Below are 21,452 nucleotides of genomic sequence, written 5' to 3' on the forward strand. Positions count from 1 at the left end.
TTTCATAAACACATAAATAGTGAGTGTGTGTCATTTCTCTATGTCCACGAGGTCTTGCCACGTCAATTTTCTCCTTCGGGCGAACCCGTCCGCTTAGTTAAATAAACAGCTTTTATCGTTGAATGATTTCATGATTTATTTCATGAAAATCTGCTCTCATAAAAAAGTAAGTTTTATAGACATTCAATATGTCTCTCTCTCTTTCTCTCTCTCTCTCTCTCTCTCTCTCTGAAGATCAATCTATGAATCGTTACAAATTTATTTCCTTTATTTTTTTTAGTTTGATTTGATACAATATTACACTAAAAATCAATTTCTACCCCTTCCTATTTTCATTTCCACATTACGAAGTTTCACTTCTTCTGCGCGGAGGGACTCCACGCAATATTTTTGCATGCAATTAAAAAATATTTTTTAATGATGCCAAAGAAGTATAACTTCTCATGCGCGTACCTAAGTACACGCACCCATTTTTTTAATTTAATTTCTTCTATATATATTTTTTCTCCCTACCTAGGGCACTCATAATTCTTTTAAATTTCACGTGTATGTTTTCAATGTCATTTGAGTTGTACAATTTTTTTTTGGTCAAATTGGTCATTATTTATACTTTGTTTCATTTTGTAAACATACGTATTTTAGGTATTATGACAAATAAAAAAAATTAGTTACACTAACATTCTTAGGTTTTTATTGTGTGGATAGTTTGAAGTTTAATATTATGTAGGTATATAAATTCTTAAACTTATAAATTTCTTCGAAATTTATTCATAGGTTGGTAGGGCCTACTAATTTTTTATATTTGTATAGTTTGAAGTTTAATAATATTATGTATGTACGTAAATTCTTAAACATAGAGTTATTTATTAATTTATTTAGAAAATTATTCATAGGTAGGTAATAAGTTTTTCTATTTGTCAATATTGCTATTATGGTAGATAGGAGTACAGTAAATGCATACATTCTTATATTCCTTTATATCTCTTTCGATTTAGAGTGTTTCCGAGCCATTCGGGGTCCTCAACATCACCCCTACCCCCCCCCCCCCCCCCCAGGTGGTTAAAGCCCCAAAATTTCGAAAGTTAAATTTTTTTTTTAAATATTTCTCTTTCGATTTTAAGTGTTTTCGAGTCATTCAGGGTCCTAGAACCCCCCACCCCCCTCTAGGAAAAAGCCCCAAAATTTAGATAATTTTAGGAATTTCAAATATCTATTCTTTCGAGATGGAGTGCTTCGAAACATTCGAGGTCTTGAACCTCCACCCCCCCCCCCCCCCCCCACCACCCTTCCACAAAAGGGAAAGCCACAAAATTTCGAAAAATTGGAGGAAATTGTATTAAAATTAAGTCATTACGAACTAAAGTGTCCGGGGCATGGTGGAACTTTTACCCAAAGTCGACTTCCCACCCAATTTTGAGGGAGGGGGGGGGGGGGGAATGCAAAACCCCAAAATTTCGAAAAAATTCTAAAATTTAAGTATACTTTTTTACTATTTGGAGTGTTTCCGAGCCATTCGGGGTCCTCAAACTACCCTCCCCCACAAGGAGTCAAAGACCCAATAATAAAAAAAATTCCCAAAATTTCGAAAACCTATTCTCTTTCGAATTGGAGTGTTTACGAGCCATTCGGGGTCCTCAACATAACCCCCCCCCCCCCTTCCCAGGGGTCAAAGCCCCAAAATTTAGAAAATTTCAAAAATCATTCTCTTTCGAATTTTAGTGTTTCCCTGCCATTCAGGGTCCTCAAAATAACCCCTCCCCCTCTGGGGACAAAGCCCCAAAATCTCGAAAATTTCAGGAATTTAAATATTTCTTTCGAGATGGAGTGTTCCGAACCATTCGAGGTCCTGAACCTCCACCTCCCCTCCTCCTTTTTCTTAAAAGAGAAAGCCACAAAATTTCGAACAATTTGAGGAAATTGTATTAAAAATAAGTCATTACGAACTAAAGTGTCCGGGGGATGGCGGAACGTTTACCCAAAGACGTCTTCTCCAACAAATTTTGGTAAGGGGATTGGGGGAATGCAAAACCCCAAAATTTCGAAAAAATTTCTTAAATTTAAGAATACTATTTTACTATTTGGAGTGTTTCCAAGCCATTCGGGGTCCTCAAACTACCCTCCCCCCACAAGGAGTCAAAGACCCAATAATTAAAAAAATTCCCAAAATTTCCAAAAACCTGTTCTCTTTCGATTTGGAGTGTTTACGAGCCATTCGGGGTCCTCAACAACACACCCAACACACCCAAAACCCCAAAATTTAAAAAATTTCAAATATTATTCTCTTTCGATTTTTATTGTTTCCCAGCCATTCAGGGTCCTCAAAATCACCACTCCCCCTCTGGGGACAAAGCCCCAAAATTTCGAGAATTTCAGGAATTTCAAATACCATTTTTTTCGAGATGGAGTGTTCCAAACCATTCGAGGTCCTGAACATCCACTTTCCGCAAAAGTGAAAGCCCTAAAATTTCGAAATATAAGAATATATATAATTGGATGTTGGCATGTATGACGTCGATAAACTCTTACACCGTTTGACCGATCGCCATGAAATTTGGCACATCGAAGTTTTTTTTATCATGAAGAAGGTTTTTATGCTATCCATTTTTTTGTAACTCGCCGCTAGATGGCGCTGTAGCGCATCAACTTCTAAACCTTTCAACGGATCGCCATGGGTAAACAGAAAATCATAGGTCACAGATACACAAACAGTAATTATGTGTCATTTCTTAATGTCCAACACACTGGACATATCGCTATCCATTTTGCTGTAACTTGCGGACAATATATCACCCGGTGTTCAGCCCGGGCAAAGCCGGGTACTGCAGCTAGTAGCCAATATTCGACGAAATGAGCGTCGATGATGGTGAATATGCGTTGTGGGTACTCAAGAGTGTATAGAGGACCGAAAGTTCCCTGGTTGAGAGCCTTTTAGTCCTGTAATAAGCGTAACAATCAATGCAGGCTGTGTTTGATCAATGCAGGATGTTTTATACGAATATGATTGATCACTACTCTTACTTAATCCAAACCAAATAACCTGACACAAAAATATTAAATTCAATTAAATGAACTAAAGGTAACCAATATGGCGGCCATAACTTCATCCAAATGTCGGCCGAGTGTTATTGCCCGATTCAAGTGCTGCGTTACGAAAAGTATTTGTAACTTAATGGTGATTATGTAAAAAATGATACAGATATGTAGTTAACTAAAACAAACAATAAAAACTTTTTCTAGCGAGTTTATTTTTTTAATGACCAAACGGAGATTACTTTACGAATAGCCTTCGTATAACAAATGTGGTTTGTAGATAATTGTGTTATGTAAATTTCTTAAGGACCTCCAGCCTTCCAAGCTATCACCTTGTACGGTCAAGTGCATTTTCATGTGATATATGAAACTTCCTTTAAGCAGAATGAAGCGAATTGCTTCGTAAATGAACTTTTCATCAGTGCCATAAAATATTAGTGGTGTATTTCATTTTAATGTGTAATAAACACCTAAAAGTTTAAGCGTAATTATGATCCGCTACCCGTCGACTACATAATTATAAAAAAAGGTTTTTGCGTGTATACATAAAAATGTATACACACAAAAATAAATTTTAATCATATTCAGGATCTCCACAGATAGCTCACCACGCCTTGTTATGGTAGGAAATACCTACCTAACGAGAATCCCCTAAATGGCAGGACAACAGCAATACACGGGAGTCTAAGAGGCTGCATAACTCCTAGGTCCCAGGAAACCCGGGATTCACAGGCAGAGGCGACCCGAGGCTCACAGGCGACCGAGCCCTCAGCAGCAACGCAGTGAGCGCTGATTGGCTCTAGATGATGTCACTTCGGGTCTGTGCTGATTGGCTCTTGATGATGTCACTTGGGGCTCGCCGGGTATAAATACGGGTTTGTTAGCAAGCTTACACCACCGCTCCGAAGAAGACTACAAATAATGACGCTGCCGCCATCGCCCACGACGTCCGAAATTTCGCTGCACCACGACGCTGGTGACTTAGAAAAATCCGCACTCGGGGCAGAAGGGATCGCTGCTCCGCCACGAGAGACAGTCACTCTACGTCCAGAGGTCCCACCCGGACTCTGCCTGCGGCGGCCGCGCCGTCACCTCCGGAGTCTATCACCTCCGTCCGAAGCCGAGGTGGGACTTAGCCGAATTCCAACAAGGCCGTAAGTGGAACTTTAACTTTTTTCACTATGGATCGGGAATTAGCCGCAGACGACATACCACGAAGAAACGGACTTAGCCTCAGACGCCACGACAAAAAAAAACTCGCCACCAATACTCACCAAGAGCGAGTAGGAACTCGCTCGGCGAGTAATTTTGAGGAAAGCTGCTAATCGAATTTGATGTCCTCAGGGGTGGGCGAATACCCCCTGAAGGTAAATAGTGAGGGGAGCAGACTTTTGATTAGGGACACTCGCTCAGCGAGTGGCGAAGGAGCGAGTCGGCGCAACGAGAGTGGAGGTCGTCATCTACGTCGTCCGCATACGGCGACGAGGGTTTATAGGCAGCGTTGGCGAACTTACCCGGCATTGACTTTGTACATAGAGTAGTTAACTAATAGAGACCGGACTCAGACGCCGGAAAGCCGGAACTAGGAATAAAGACTACGAGTTGGCCGCACCTCAATAGAGTGTAGGCGAAAACGCCACTAGGGGTCTGATTTAAATGTTTGTTATATAAATAGAGGGCGAACCCAAACTCGCGGCGTAGGTTAATAGTATAAGTCTAAGTCAAGTATATATTCTGAATTGTGTGTAAGATAAAGTTTTTGTAATTTTGCGTAATTTTATAAGTCTAAGTCCAGTTAATGATTTGAATTGTGTAAAGTTAATTTAATTTGGCAACATAGTTTTTGGAAGTATCAGTAAAATAATTCAAAGAATATTTTAATACAAAAGTTACATTGTTTGTTCCCATTGGTATCATAATCTCTAAACGTATCTGTCAGGGTTATTATTCGTTCTGTGTTGGTATTCGTTGCATGGAATTAAAAGTGTGTAATTTGTGTTCACAGACACCGTCAGCCATTTACTGTTAACCGACTTCTGCTACTGAAGGAAACAGCGACGTATAAAGATCAAATTTACATGTTTCTCGTGTGTTATGTTATAACCAATAAAAGCGTCTTGTACACAAAACTGTTAAAGTTTTTCTCGCAAGACAAAAACCCACCCTATCTCCCTTGGCAACTCTTTTCGAGTCGCTGCAGGAGATAACAGCCTTTTTGAGGTGCCTAGAATACTTCTGTGACTAATAATAAAGGCTAAATACATAATTTTAAGTACCAAATGGTATACCTTGTAACAGCCATGTCCTCATAATTTTCGCCTGCGCAGAACTTTTATTTTCCAAGCCGAATTTTTGAAGTGTGTGTACAAAAAATGTTGCTTTCCTTTTCCTGCTTGAAGACGTCACATTAGCAGGCTGATAAAGCGCTGGCGATAGCGAAAAAGACATGATGATATTTTAATGTACACTGTAAAAACTACACTAAATTAAAGTATTTTTCAGCGAAGAATACGTCTCAGATAATCGAAGGGTTCTTCCTAGCTAAAAATAACTGGAGCTTCGTTGAATCGTCGAAGTTTAACACGGATGTAGCACCACGTATTACGTCACCCGTATAAAACTCCCGGATATTCCTGAGTACCGCTGAAGTGACATCGTCCTCACGACAACCTTTTGGTTGGTTTTAAATTATTCCTTGAAGTCCAATTCGTAAAATTTGCTGTCGTCTTACTTACGTGTTTAGAGATATGTCGTTCCGAAATTTTAATGTTTGTTTTGAGAGAAGACTTTAAAATATTGAGTCATAAGAAACTAAAAATACAGTTTTTGGATTTATTTATAGCTGTGATGAGTTTTTATGTGGTTATTAATTTTTTTTTTTTTTTTTTAGGATTTTGCCACTAGGTGTGTGGCACCACAAGTTGTATAATTGTAGTAAGATGTTAATTCGGTGAGCAAACATTATAGTTTTAAATGTTAAATACCAGTAAGGAATTAATTCCCCAAATATTTCGCGCGCATTTCCGAACAACCTGTATCATCCATGATAATGCACGACCGAATTTATTAGTTTTTGTGATATCGTAAGCCATTTTGGGGCGAACGAGTGACCGAAGCAAAGATTATTGCGTCGTGTTACAAGATAAAGTATTGAGTGCTGTGAAATATGGCGAAACGAAATACACGTGGTGAGTGTGTCTAACACAAAACCTATAGCAAGAGAATTTTTGGTCTAGGGTATACGATGACGTAAATAGCTACACTGAATTGTGATTTTTTGTAGCTATAATAATAAATTCTGGGAGGTTAAATTAAACTATTTTCATTTCAGTAGTATCTAGAGTTAACCTAGAACTTTTGACAGATATGTTACCAAATAAACGGTTCAATGAAAAGGCAGCAAATTTTACCGCGAATTCTTAGCGCGCGCACTCTACTCCAATAGTTGCTCTTTGCACTGCGTGTTTGGCGGTTCTGATCTCTCAAACAGACACCGTCTCAATGTAAATAACAAGCATTCAAAAGTTTCGACGGTGGTATAACGCCTGGTAGTAGGCAATACTATAAGCACGCAGGCGGTGCAGAAAGCGTAGCACCCAGGTGTCAACGTTGTATTTTACGCTTTCCAAAATAACATTGTGATTATAACAACTTAAATAGTATTTCCTGTACCAAGAACGCCAAGTTACTCCTGGTCTGCAAAATAAGACTGTACAGAAAATTCTATTTGGAACGTAGCGGAAAATTATTAATGTCACGTGACAGCCGCATCCATGCAGGTCACTCAGAGTACTCGTAGTCTATGCAGGTCACTAAGCCTACGATATTAAATTATATGAAGAGGAAGGAGGCCCTAACACTAAAATGAAGTGTACCCCGTTCTGCACGTCAGCGGAGGCCGTGAACTTGCGCGCGAGAGATTTGAATCGGCGAGCTAGTTGCTGCATCTGCCGCCACGTAGCGCCAGGAGCGCACAAGCAATTATCTCGTGCGCGCGCGCTCCAAATGTCAGTTGTGTTTCGGCGCGCGGCGCGAAGACTTGCGGGCGTTATCGTTGGTTGTTCCGTACGCGATCGTCGAGAAACATGTGACAATGTGTCATCGCGTGTGAGTTTTGTCAGGTCGTTTTATGTCCAGTGTTTTTTTTTCAACTCCTTACACAAGTGTTTTATATCCTAGCACAAGTGCGGCCAGACAATTGTTTTGAGTGTTCTGCCGAGACCGGTGTGAAAAGTAAACAACGTGAAAATAGCCAAACATTCTCTGTATCTTAGGAAATTTTATAATTAATATAGAGTTTTTTTCCTTCACACAAATTGTGTGGCTGTTATCTTCGATTTCAAAACGAGTTAACTGATGCAAATTGTGTGCTCCTTTTTCCGTGCCCTGAAAAAGTGAATTTCTTCAACCAACTAATTAAGGAGGATTGGGATCTTACCAGTTACCGCGTAACAGAGGAAATTTCACTTCAAGGTAAGGAACTACATATTTAAAATATATATATATATATACATATATTTAAATTAGGGTGGCTATAAATTATATTAGGAAATAAAATTTAACTATTAAAGTATTTTCTTTCGACAAAAATTTGTATTGTTTTAGGTTTTTAAAATAACTTCTTAATGCCTCCTTACAATTTTATCCAAATCTATACTCTTCAAAACAACAGCCGAACTTTCCAGGATAAATCTGAAATAAAAGAAAATTTCTTTTTACGAGAATAAATCAATAAACAATTTTTAAGTTTGGTAAATTTTGCTTACCTAAATTTTCCTACTCTTTACTTCAGTTATGATCACATAGTTTACCACCTATTTTCGTCGAAAAAATTACTCTTTCAAAACATAACTACCCTTTGCAAAATATTCACGCAACCTACGGTAATGTAAAGCAACATAAAAAATCAAATACATTAATAACTCACCTACCACAACCCTCTCATAAGTATAAAATAATAATTAATTCCAAATCGTTACGAAAGTATCATTTTGACAGTCCAAAGTTTCATGCTACAACTCTATAAGATTTGATCCATCAATTCTTAAAACCCAAATTAATCCAATAAATAATAAAATTCATTAAATGAATATTATTTACCATTTTTTAATATAGTTCGTTAAAAAATCTAGTAAACAGTTAAAAACAAATTTTTACTATAGTTTAATAAACTCACAAAAATTAAAGCAACGATTATTTTACGAATTTGAATATTATCGATAAATATTTTTAAGCAGTTGATATAATTTGTATCGACTTATATACTTTACTTGAGAATCTTAATAACATACACGTTATCCCGTATGATATATTTTGTTGTATAATATAGCGATCATTATGTTAAAAATAAACAAACCAACCTAATAAAAACTCATTTCCACGAAAAAAAAAAAAACACTTGTAATTATTCATGCTGCTTCAGCAAAACACATTGTATTAATATTAGATACCGATGAGATTTATTTCGTTTAATTATCTCTCTGGATTTCAATAAGCTGCTACTTTCAAAATTTCCAGTTTTTTAAACCTATAGCCTGCAGTGGCTATTAATAACTACTTACTGCAATTCCCCATAAAGCTGTAAGATAATATTATATTTCTTAATTACACATAAAATATTGTGTGTCATCGGTAAATGCAAGTAGTTACAAATTTATTTGCCAAGCTATATTTTTCTTGGTCACAAGTGTTTTGAAAGTCCTATAATTACGTTTACTAGCTTGGTTAAAATTATGCAAATGTCAGTGACACTTGTAACAGTTTCAATTTACATTACACTAAATTATTTCTGAGACTTGTTTGGAAAGTCAACTGAAATCTTAAGTTCAAAAGTCATCTCAGTCTGAAATATTTATTGCAGAATTAATGTACTCGATGACATAGCACTTTATAAGGTGTTTCAGTTTTGCCAGTGAGAAAGTACTTAACATATTTATTTCGTTCTATCCAAACATCTCACCTGCCATGACGCATATTTTATCTACGAAAATCCACTATAGTCAAAGTCATTGATTTCTGTAATTTCAAACACTTTAAGAATAAGTGGCAAAGGTTGTGAGTTAGATTCCCATACCTCGACAGAAAATAAATTAATAAACATCAAAATCTGCATTCAAGAACTTCTGAACTCACTATAATCTCTAAAATTAATGATCATCTTTAGCTAAAATTTGGTATTTAGCCCTACTGTTAGTGTATTGATAATTTTTTAAAATGTGTAGTTTCTTCCAATGTCCAACAAAATAGTTTTTTTAGTTAGGTCTGTGGGAATTTATTTAGCAATAAATTCACTCTCTTCTCTTAAACGTTTGGTTAATTTACATTACATATCTTACGCGATTCTCATAGAATGATATCAAATTAATAATTTACAGAAATAAACTTAGAATTAACGACTCGAAGCAAAGACTATATTGTTTAGTATGCAAGTACCTCATCTTTTATTTCCAAAACGTAAAAAAAGTCGACTTAAAGCAATTTAGTAAATAAAACCAGAAAAACTCAAATATAATTCTTCATGTGTCAAATTTCTGTATTTTTTTTCCAGATAAATAAGCTTACTGCTGTAAATTTGTAAATGCTACCCAATAAAATTTTGCATACCTTTTACTGTGCAAATTTTAATTTGCGCTCCACGGATTCGATCAAATTGCGAATATTTAGTCATAATTTACCTCAAGTTACAGTTACCAATGTAGGCTATTCCCATACGTCTTTAGGGAATACTTTATAATGCTGGTTATTTGTAGTGCCTTGCTTCACAAATGTGTAAAGTTATTGGAAACCAGGATTGATAATATTTAGATGGTAATCAACGAAGCAGAGATAGGGGTACAGGAAAAGTCTGTCTGGCAGAAATTACATAATTTAGAGACGAACGAAATGTTTAATCGACTTGCGCAAAATTTAAACGTAACTACTATCTAGCTTATTAGGGCAAACACGTTATGACGGGAACATGAAAAGAGGCTGCTAAACATGATAAGAATATAACACAAAGTAGGCCTAATTTTTTACGGAGCGGGTTGGAATCCCGGTCCGGACTTCCTAGATTCTGTTTTTGATAGTTTCCCGAAATAACTGCAGGCAGTTCTGGGATGTTATATTACTGTAAACTATAGACTATACTATATATATAGTATTTAGCTATACTTTTTCTTTCATTACCCTGCTGTCGACGAGACTTTTAGAAAAATCAAATAAAGAAACAATTTTTTTTCCAGTTAATAATTAAAGGTACTTTAAATTTGTTAACGATTAACATTATAGAAATCTCGATTTTAAAAACTTTTACACTTGATTTTCATGAGTTCTTGTGTTTCGTACACATGATCAAACCCAGTTATTTCAGCATTTATTTTGAATAAAGAGAAATATTTCAGTTTTTGTTGGTTTGTGTACAATTTTTATGACCTTGATTATGCAAAGGCCATCAAACGCATCAAATTTATAGCCTTGCAATAATGAGTATTTTCTTCTTGTTAATTAAAATATGTGACGAACTAAGAAAATATATGGCTTTTGGAACTAAAACTCTTTACCCATAACTCTACTAAGCAATTTTTTTAAGAGTATTTTAGATTGGTGTTACACTATATAACTGTTGCTGCAACACACATAACACTCATAGGCTATGCAGTAGTTTATAATGTTCTGTATACATATAATCCTGTTACTGGTAGGTTGATATCACGAGTGTAAAATAGCGCGCCTTTTTACTACAAGTGAATATCTGTTGAAAATATTTGTCACATAACAAAAAATGCAAGGTAGGTAAATAAAATCAAAGACGAAGAAATGAAAATATCAACATGGCGCGTGAGAGCGGACTTCAAACGCCGTGAGTCGGAAGAGCTCGGGCGGGAACGCTGCGCCGCTATCGAGGAAAGCGTCCCGGCGCGCACTTTCTCTGCATGCGCGTCCAATCGAGGCGGCGCGGAAGGTGGAACTGGGGAAGGAAGGCAGTGTAACGCGGCTCACCTCCTATCAGCGGCCGAACTTGCCCGAAGTTCGCTGCTCGCTCGTGCAACTTCGCTGGCCACTGTTAGATCCGAGGGAAATTTTGGTTTCTTTTTCCCAAAATGTTCCGGTTCTCTCATTATTAATAGAATGCTACAGTCTTCGAACTTTGAAGTCTCAATATATGTGTCTTATATATCCGTTGTATCGCACATTGAGCCAGATAATTAGATTTAGTTTTCACATACTTTATAGGGCAGGTAGAATTAAATCTGGTTCGCTTATGGAAGTTGGTTGTACCAACATATCTGCAGAATTTGAAACTTCTAGCTAACTTATGTTTTAAAATTTGCTTGTATATGATATATGATAGAAGGTTATCAGTTATAAAACACTATTGTGAGATAAGTAATTAAGTTAAAATGTCAACAAAGGAGAGCGCTTTAGGAAGTTATATCTCTAGAATTCACTGTTGAAATACACATACCAAAAAGAAAAACTGTGCGTGTTACTGTTTCTTCAAACAATTGTGCCTTTGGAACACGCCAAATCTCTGAACGAAATATTAAATCCATAACAGTTAGCGCTTACTATGCGGGAAATTCAGGGACTGTCTCAACAGCGTTCTGCGCAGCTAGTTGAACAAGGAGGAACGAGAGCGCGCTGGTAGCAAATATAAAATTCAAGGCATTGACAGCTAACTGTAAAGGATACACACACACACACACACACATATATATATATTCTGAAACAAGCGCATGCGTATACTCTCTGTCTTATTAATTATATCATATATCTCTTTCGGTTATATATTTTTGGAGCGGGGTACGAATTATCGCACAATGAGGAGAACGAAAACGAGACCAGCAACGTATACAGCATAGTGCTTTCTCTATATATCTTTGGCCAAGTACCTTTTCTCTGGCCTTTCCGCGTCCGAAACGTTTCACAACAATGTTTCACGAAAACTTTGCATTAACATTCGTCCTTGAAATTGTACTCTGATCACGTCCAGAGAAGATTCACTTCAAAAATTATACGAGTTTAATGCGTAATGTATAATAGTAGGGACTCTGCATAGAGGCTTACGGAGTACGCATCCCGATGAGGGTTGCCCCCTCGCAACTGACCAGTTGCCAGCGACGGAGCTCCCCGAGCCGAACTCTCTCGGCGAGCTGCAGCGGCCACAAAGGGGTGCAGGGCAGGGCAAGTGTTGCGAAATGCCAAGGTCACCCGCCCGCGCACAGCCCTGCCAAACCAGTCCCTGGCGCGGGGCATGCTGGGTCGCCTTCTCCCGAAGTCGCCCGAAGTGCCCTCCGACGGCGGTGGACACGGGAGTCCCGCACGCGCCGAGGTCACGGACACTGGCGAGGGTTGGCAAAGGGAGCGGGCGGTACGTTGAGAGAGCCCACCGGCTCCAGGAAACGTCCGCCGCGTCATCACTTGCAAAATAAAATCCGGGCTCGAACCCAACGGGAACAGAAAACTGGTTGTCTCGGTAGAATGCGGCGATAAGTGGCGGTGTCCGTACCAAAAATTTTATAATAAGTGTATGTATTGCGTTGGACTCAAATATAAGTTTTTCATACAATATACAATTGTATATTTGTATTGTATATACTTATGTGTAGGTATATGATATAATTGTTCATTTTTATACATGTATAATTTTAATGTGTAAACTTGTATATGAATATAATATACTGTTATTGCAATTCTGTATTGTGTAAATATACGAAACCACACCGAAGTTCATTGAAGGCGTCGCAAAAAAAAGTTCGGAATTGCTTAATGCAAAAATGACCACAGTAACAAGAGTTTGTTTTGGCTGTCTAGTTGAATTGTAAGTAAGTGCACAGGCTCGCTAGTATTATCCAGGCTCTGGCGGACATGCCAAAATCTCAATATAAATCCTATAGGCCGTAATGTGCGTGCCTGGTCCCTTAGAAGTATCGAAGTGAATTCACTGCTCACCCATTTGACATTGGTATTATGGGCATGTCGTTCTTCATTAAAATTCTACGAAAATGTGGGATTGTTACCATTCAGAAAAAAAATTCTCTTTACTTTTGCAAAAAAAATTTCCTTTGAAAACCAGTTGCCAAGAAATAAATTGTAACATTACAAAAAATATATTTTAACTTTGTACAACACATGGCGTTGGTTATTTACATATATGCAATACTTTTTTGAGATAATATTCAGTATTTCTTGAGAAAATAGTCGCATAATTATATATTTTGATAGATGTTGCATTCGAACATTTTTTTAACAATGTTAAAAAATAACAGAATATTCGAATTTATACTTTATTTTGTTGTATCGTGCTCATTTTCTCAGAAAATGCAGGAAACCTATTCAGGAAAAGGTGGTGGCACTGGAGCAACACAAAGCATAAATGTCCTGGCAAAAATCTGAACCCAGTATTAATGCGAACACTACTTTGTTGTGAAACAATTGTTTTAATGTAATTGTACTAATTTCCAAATATTTGTAAGTTTAAATGAATATTTCTTTCATTTACAAAAATAAAATTGGTGCGTGTATTTACATACACGCGTTAGAAGATATATTTACTTGGCTTAATAAAAAAAACTACTTTAATTTTTCATGCAAATAATTAGTATAAATATAATAATAAAAGGACTAGAGTGATAGTATAAATACGGTTAGTAAAATATAAACTCAATCAAATTTAAAAAAATCAAATACTTAGTATTCAATATTAATACAAACACACTTATAAAAGAACACGTTAAAACAGTTGCAAAATTTTATTCTCAAAATTTATTTTACGTTACACAGTTGCTGACAGAAATTCCGGTAGAAGACGAGACCATCAGTTCTATCGTGGGTACGGACTGATTGATAGCTAAATCTGCGCTCGTTAGGTGATAAGACACCTGCAAACTTCACGTGAAGTTTTGGTTCTAGATTAGATTCTACAAATTCGTGGATAACTATAATTCGATTTCATGTGTTTGTTGGTTGCTGTTAATTTCACCTTCAAGGGTCGCACATAGTTAGGTCGGATGTTTTATAGATTATGGCTTGTAAATTTTGCGTAAAAAAATTATCGGCCACTTGACTGCATTAAGATATCCCTTTTAATTGGCGGCCGTCTGCAAAAGAAGCCATTTCACTATTTGGCAGGCCCATTCAGGAAACGTTTGCTCCCGCACTGGATGGCTATGATTGGTGTTGCTGACAGTAGACGTGTACCTGAAATAAACCCAGCCAACCACGAAAACCAGACGAAGCAACAAAGTTTTTAAAACACCGGTTATCTTAAAAATCTTTTCACGAAAAATTTATGGCCCAGTTTATAGGTGTTTGTCATTGGTGTGTCGAATAACCCTCGAACCAATAATGACGAACATTTGTGTTGTAGAATTACCAAAAGAAAGTGTTTTTCAGGTGTCCATTTATGATTCGTGTCAAGAGTGTTGGCTAAAGCGATGTCTGGAGCCACCCACAGCCACGCAGCCTTGCCTCTTGAACGTGACGCCATAGCGCGCCATAGTGACGTAGGACCGTGCTGGTCCTAAGCCGAACATCAGTTGTGTAAGTCTGACAAATAAGCGAGCGTCAAGTTGAGAACATGGCGTTAGCATCAAAGCGGCTCGCTTTTTTTTTGTCGTAATACAATGCGCCGCTCTTAAAACACAATGGCTCTTTATCTCAGTGTGTGTTTTTTTCACGGCAAACGTTGTCAGGAAATTAAAAATACAATGACGTGCCTTTATTCTATTCATTACTATAACGCTGCTTTCAAACCTCCTTAGACTTGTTCATGTGACTCAGTCAGTTTGCTGTCATTCTTAAGATCATATTTTTTCTCCCTCTTCCACGTACAGACGTGTTGTGGCGTGACTCCATGCGGCGGGCTGGTAAAGGAAAAAAATATTTCTGACACTTATTTATTATGAAAGGATTGAAATTTTTGCAACGTGGGTATCACATTAATTATTTCTTTTATCACGACGTAAATTGACAACGTATCTCTAGCTAGTACCTTAGATTTATAAATTATGTCAAATAACTTCAAAATTTGCGTTATTTCATGGTAAAGAGTGATTTCAGAAGCCATATATATGTCAAGATATTTTATTTTTTCGAAATAAAACCCCAGAATCACTATGAATAGAATTGTCACTTCAGGCTAGTTTACATTTATGTCATACACTTTGGACATTTATAAGACTCTCTCCCCGATTCATCTTTCTCCAAAAACATATCAAACGTAATTTGGCAGAGGCTTGGCTTTTACATTTAAAAAATATCCAATAGTATTATTTTTGTGTATGGCTAGCAGCCACTTGTTCCTCACCTGACTCAGTCTGACCCAAGGTCAACACACACATACACTGAATGCTACCGGTCAGGAGCTGGCTGCTCTGACTCAGCCAGTCTGGAAAGTTTGAATACGCCCCTGAATATGAATGTATGCTTTAATATTATCTAGCCAAAATTATTCGTGGATTTCATGACCTCTAGAATAGCCTGCACAGTCGTATGCACACTCGGGAAATCGTTACTGGTTCAATTGCTGTTGACTTGTGAAACCCCTCAACTGCGGGTTATTGGTGATTTGGTACTTGCTTGGTTGAGGGTTTCTCATAGGCCCTAGGTCATCCAGATTAAATAAGAGTCAACATCAGAAGGATAAGTCTTTTTATATTATAGCCTGTCAGGAAATGAAACAGAAACATTTTTTTATATCTTAAAAAGGTTATGTTTGCGTGTATTAAACAATTATAGACGCAAAGTATGTTCCGAATTGGCAAATTTTAGAGGCCCGCTTAGCCAGGAGTTTATTTGTGTTGGTGAGGCGGGAAGCTTTGCGCGACTGTCGCTGGTGCTTCTAGAGCGGTATCTTCTCTACGTGCAAGGATCTGAACTGGCGCGCAGTCTTCTCGTCGTGCGTGGGGCAACTATGAGATCAGAATACTAATGGCTGAGAAATGAAGTTGTGAAACATGTACCTTGAGTGGTTTCAAGAATCTGTACCAAATGTTTCTTGCCTAAAAAAAATATTCTGAAAACACGCGTTTTAAACGCCATTTCCATTCTTCCTAAAAGACAGTTTAAAATCGAAATAAGGAATCAGATCTACTGATTCGCTCGCCAAAATAATCTTAAATGTTTTTCGTAAACATGCAACACTTGGATATGTTGAGCAGTTTCCGCGCGGTATCTTCTGAAGCTCTGCACACCCGTGTGTGTGGCCGGGCAGGCGGAGGTCCTGGCGTCAAGGCGTGCTGTTACTCGCACTCGCAACCTTGGCAGGGCGCCGGCGCATGCGCTGAGAAGGGACCAGGGAGAGCGACGCTTTCTCCGCCAAGGACGTCCCAGGCCGAGCAAAGTCCGGCGGACCGGGCCGGCGACGCATTCCGTCACGAAGACGCGCGCGCATGCGCCTACCCAGCGCGGCGCGTCACGCGCGGCGTGTGACCCCCGCGCCAGACCCGTGTTCCGTTACCGGCACGGAGGCACGGCCGTGCGTGCCCGTGTACGCCGAGCCGCGACAAGCGTTCTCCCGCAGACAGAGACACCTGGGGAGTAGCAACAACCCACACAGAGAAAAAAGGTTTGTTTGAATCAAACAAACATTTGTTTATATATGGTGAAACAAATTTTTACTTGGTGGAACAAAATATTTTCTTAGTTTAACCATACTCGGTATGTAACAAAAATAATTAGTTACACCTAACCAAATATACATTTGAGTTGACAAAATCATTTTGTTGGGTCAACAGAACCTTTCCTACTACAAAATATTTGTTTCAATTAACAAAATATATTTATTTCGCCATATATAAACAAATATTTTGTTGAGGCAAACAAACCTTTCTCTCAGTGCAGGGAAGTGAAACAAGTGTCTTCGATACCGGGAAATAACACGGCGATTTACTATATATCGGCTACTTAACATTTAATATATGTAGTATATTAATATCTTAATCATAAATTTGCAATCATTAATCTATATCTCATTAAGTACTAAAATTACTAAACAAATGGATAGAGACACCGTGTATTAATTTGAGACACAATTAAACCGGAGGGAAAGATTTAAAGCGATAAGCGAACCAGCCGAAACTCTTCCTCCCCTCCCTAGTAGGTAGTGACGTGAAGGAGAGGGAAGTGTTTATTACGGGTACGAAACAAGTTATTACGTTGCTAAGAGGCAAATATTTTGAGTTTTTGTAAAAAAAATACATTTGCTGACGTTTTACCGTTACTTTCAGCTTTGTACTATTTTATTTGAAGTGAAAAAAAAAACTGTGACGCAGTAAATCAAAAAATAAATTCGCAGTACATGAAAAGAAATACAAAGCGCGTGAGCAAAATGCATAAATAAATAAACCGGACCCAATGGGAGATGTAGTAAATTAGCGGAGATGAGCAGCACCGAGATTAATGTACGTCAACTCCGGTGGGACCCTGGTACGGGGGAGGCACAGGAGTGGAACAGCCTCCGATTGGCGAAGACATCGTATGAAACCATCGGTACTTTAGACGGTTAACCTCACGTTGGTAGCCCTAAACACTGCGTGCTCAATTTTTTAAATTTATTTTTATCTGAGGTTAATGTGTATAAGCCAAAATACGCAGTCTCGAATCCAACTGGATCCACTAAAGCACCCAGGAACTTCATTCGTATAAGTTGCCTTGTTGAAATAAAAATAAAAATTTCCTTTAGGAAGATCGTTACTTTTAGCGCTGCTGTACGATAAGGCTTGTGTGCTTGGAATTGAACGTAACTATTACCGAGTTCAGCCAAACTGGCATTTTCAACATTTTACACAAACCTTTATTGAAAAATCTAAGCTTTGTTCTTATCGTACACAATCTGGTATTTTCTTTTCCATCATCTTCAGAACTGCTCGTGCATTCTATGTTTGTGTATAACTTGTTTTTATAGGGTTTCACGTAACGCAGCTAGGCACAGAGGCTCATAACTACATGGGCACCGACTCAATGCTCATGAGAATGTCACGACCCTCTCCACGTGACCGTGAGACTAACACTATAATTTCTTTTTTGTTAATGGTACAAAAGTATTTATATAAAATTACAGATATTTGTAAATTTGTACATTTACATGGAAACAAATCTATCAATACAAAATAGTGTTCGCAGTAATATTGGGTAGGATTCTTAGCCAATGCATTTATGGTTTGTGTTGTTCCAGTCCCTCCAATAGTTAAAGTTATTCGTTAACCGTTCCTTAAATAGCTTTCCAGTATTAACTGCGCACAATAATAAGCATAATAAAACAAAATAAAGTACAGTTATTGAATATTATTTTATGTTTTCCATGGTTTAAAAAAAATATGGTTGAAACAAACATAAATTAAAATATAAAATTATACGCCAATTTTCGTAAGAAGTACTAAGTAATTATATCGATAAATGTATTTTATTTATGCAAAAAATAACAGTAGCCATGTGTTTTACAAAGTTACAATATATTTATTTTAGCATTACAAGCTATTTGTTGGCAACAAGTTTCTAAAGGAATCTTTTTTGTAAAAGTACAGATTTTTTTTTTAGTAACCAAAATAAAAATTCAACTTTTAACGGCAAAACATGGAACATTTGTGACTTAAAAAAAAATATTATTGAGAACGATCTAAACAACTTAGCAGCATGCATCTCTGAACTGTCACAACTTGTAAAAACACAACTGATACACGAGAGTTGGAAGCACACAAATAGCGCAACTGTAGTACTCCCCGCCATGTGTTTGCGAGCCGCGCCGGCGCCCCCGCGGTGCATCTGACGCGTCCACTCTCGCCCACGGCCGGATGCTGCGACGTCCCGCAGCGTGTGTTTGCGGTCCGGACCGCGGCGCGGCGGGCAAACAGGTTCGCCTCCCGGTCTCGCGCCGCCCGACGCCAGCGTGCGGGGAGTCCTTGGTGCAGAGGGGGGGGGGGGAAGCCGGAAAATGGGTCCTCGCTCGACTCTTGTCCGGTCGGCGCCGCTGAGGTCCATCTCCCGAGGAGAACAACTGGCTGTCACGGCATTTACCGCGCCTGCAACGAAGGAGGGGGGAATGGAGGCGAAATAATTTGTGAACTGTTTTGTGGCCGCCATAAAATAGTTCCGACAACAAGCTAATAGGGGTTTTTTATCGTCCCGAAGGCTGGTGTGATTCCCTGGTAATCGCACACGGGGAGAGACCACGGAGTGATGCCTGGGGCGAACCAGGTGCCGTTCGTTGCCTTCTGCATTGAGGGAGTTGAAGGGCCGAACACAACACCCAGCTCTGAAATCCAGGAAGGAAATTGCCCAGAAGTTGTAAAATTCCCGAAGCAAGACTGTTTATTCGCCGACCGGAAGCTATAGCCACTCAGCCTATGGGCCAAAATTTGTCAGTAAACACCGTACCATACATCAATGTAATTTTGTAGCCTCAATAAATTCATATATTAGTGATAATAACATCTTGCTGCCACTAATAAGACACTTCGTAACACTAAAAATTTTTTTTATCAAAAAATATACTAACAAGAATGTATATCAACAAAATATTTTGTGGCGGTAAAAGAAAACTTTTTTTTCTGTGTAAGAGTGTTCCGTTAGTAATTTCTCTTGAATGTCTAAGAAACGACTTTAAATAATGTGCCTGAAGGTCAAATTATTTTTATCATAGAAGCTTTTCGTAAAAATTACGATAGGTCTTGCGCATATCAGTAAATTGTATTATTTTTAAAAGTTAAGACTTTTTACCACTGAGATAGAGTTTCGGGTTTTAGGTTAAGTGGCTGTAGGTTATTCATCCTGCAGTTAAATGACCTTTAGGCTAAAGACTTTCTGCAAAATAACTATATAACTGTTGTTTAGTACCTGTCGGTGAAACACCTTTTGCTGGAGTTAATACATTTTCTCAGCAAGATAAATTTTTGGTTCTTAGGTCAAATTCATGTTAAATGACTTCCGAAAAAATTAGTTCAGGTCTAAGGTCGGCCACTGACGGTCTACTTCATATCGGTTAAATTACGTTTAGGCCAAGGGACAGTGTTTGTTGCGAGAATGGAGAAACGATTTTAGGTCTATTGCTGTACCACCTTGTATTTCAGTATATTGAAGGCCTTTCTACACCGCTCGCAGTTTTTTATTTGTGGCGGCCAAAAGCTTAACACCAAACCCTGGCCAGCTTCTTGAAAAGCGGGGAGGGAAAGGAGTATATGTCGAGGAACTGCACTATCTTTCACCTGGTTGCAGAGGGGTAGGTGGGGTCACCCGCGCACTGCAGACGACTGGGATCGAACCCATGACCTCCCACACGTGAGTCGTGAGCGCTACCGCATCAGCGAACACTCTCGGTTATCACATTCTACTCTTTTAACTAAAATAATAAAATATAAACTCTAAATCGCTAATTCTTCGGAGCGAGGTGACGCAGTGGTGAGGCGATTGGCTCGCATTACGGAATACTAGGGCTTGAATACCGGCCCGGTTATCCTGATTTAAATTTTACATGGTTACTACAGACATAGGCTATGCCACGAATGTACCTCACTATAGGAAGTTATAAATTTATGTAATGATTGTTTAATTTCTATCGTTGATGTCTTACCGTCGTTAATTTTAATGACCTCTTTGTTGGCAAGTTGTAATTTCAGATTTTAAATAGTATATTATATATATATATATATATATATATATATATATATATAGAGAGAGAGAGAGAGAGAGAGAGTGTGTGTGTGTGTGTGTGAGAGAAAGATTTTGGGGAAAATATTTTCACAATTCATTTAGAATATTTACTTTCAGATCAGAAATACTTGAATTTATACAACATTCAGGTATATTAATGTGTTGTGATAAAACATTTTACCTTGAATTTATTCAGCAAAAACAATAATATTTCGTGTTTATCATTGGGAAATTATATGAGACAACAGCAAGATATATTTTAAAATGTACTTTGATTGTTTTGATGGATTTTCTGAGCAGTGTACGAGTAACCAATGTAGTTAATCTCCAGTGTATTTTTGTACATATCATGCATTTTTAGTCATTGAAATAACTTAGTTTCTGAATAAAATCTCAATGAAAAAAATAGCAAATTATCGGCATGTGAAAAGTAAAAGTTTTTTTTGTGATAAAATAGTCCACTGATATTCATGCCTTGTTATCTTCTTTAACCCTCTCGAATTCGTCGTGGTAACCTTTAAGAATCAGTACCATTTAGCAGGCTCTGCTGAGACCATGTATAGTTTGCTGTCTGGGTTCAATTCTTTACCAAAGTAGGTTTTAAATGAGTAGCTACCTCAACAACACCTGCTAAGTATAAACATAACCTTAAAGTATTAATGTTATGTATCATTTTTGAAATTTTTGTCAGTGCCATAATTAGATAAATAGTATGATTCCGTAAATTCCATAAAATCTTAAGTATATGTTTTCAGTACAACTAAAATAAAAAACTAATAATAATTAATTTGTAG

General features: G+C 37.8%; 1 protein-coding gene across 1 annotated transcript in view; it reads left to right on the top strand.

The window, feature by feature from the left end:
• The first annotated feature begins 7,040 nt into the window (after positions 1 to 7,040).
• LOC134527957 (uncharacterized) overlaps positions 7,041 to 21,452 on the top strand; it is a 250,478-nt gene continuing 236,066 nt past the window's right edge. Inside the window, exon 1 of the mRNA XM_063361050.1 lies at positions 7,041 to 7,503. The gene's annotated coding sequence lies outside the window, so the exon portion shown is untranslated. The remainder of the gene's footprint in view (positions 7,504 to 21,452) is intronic.

This window comes from Bacillus rossius, chromosome 1 (genome assembly GCF_032445375.1).
Source record: "Bacillus rossius redtenbacheri isolate Brsri chromosome 1, Brsri_v3, whole genome shotgun sequence".
In the NCBI taxonomy this organism is placed as follows: Eukaryota; Metazoa; Arthropoda; class Insecta; order Phasmatodea; family Bacillidae; genus Bacillus; species Bacillus rossius.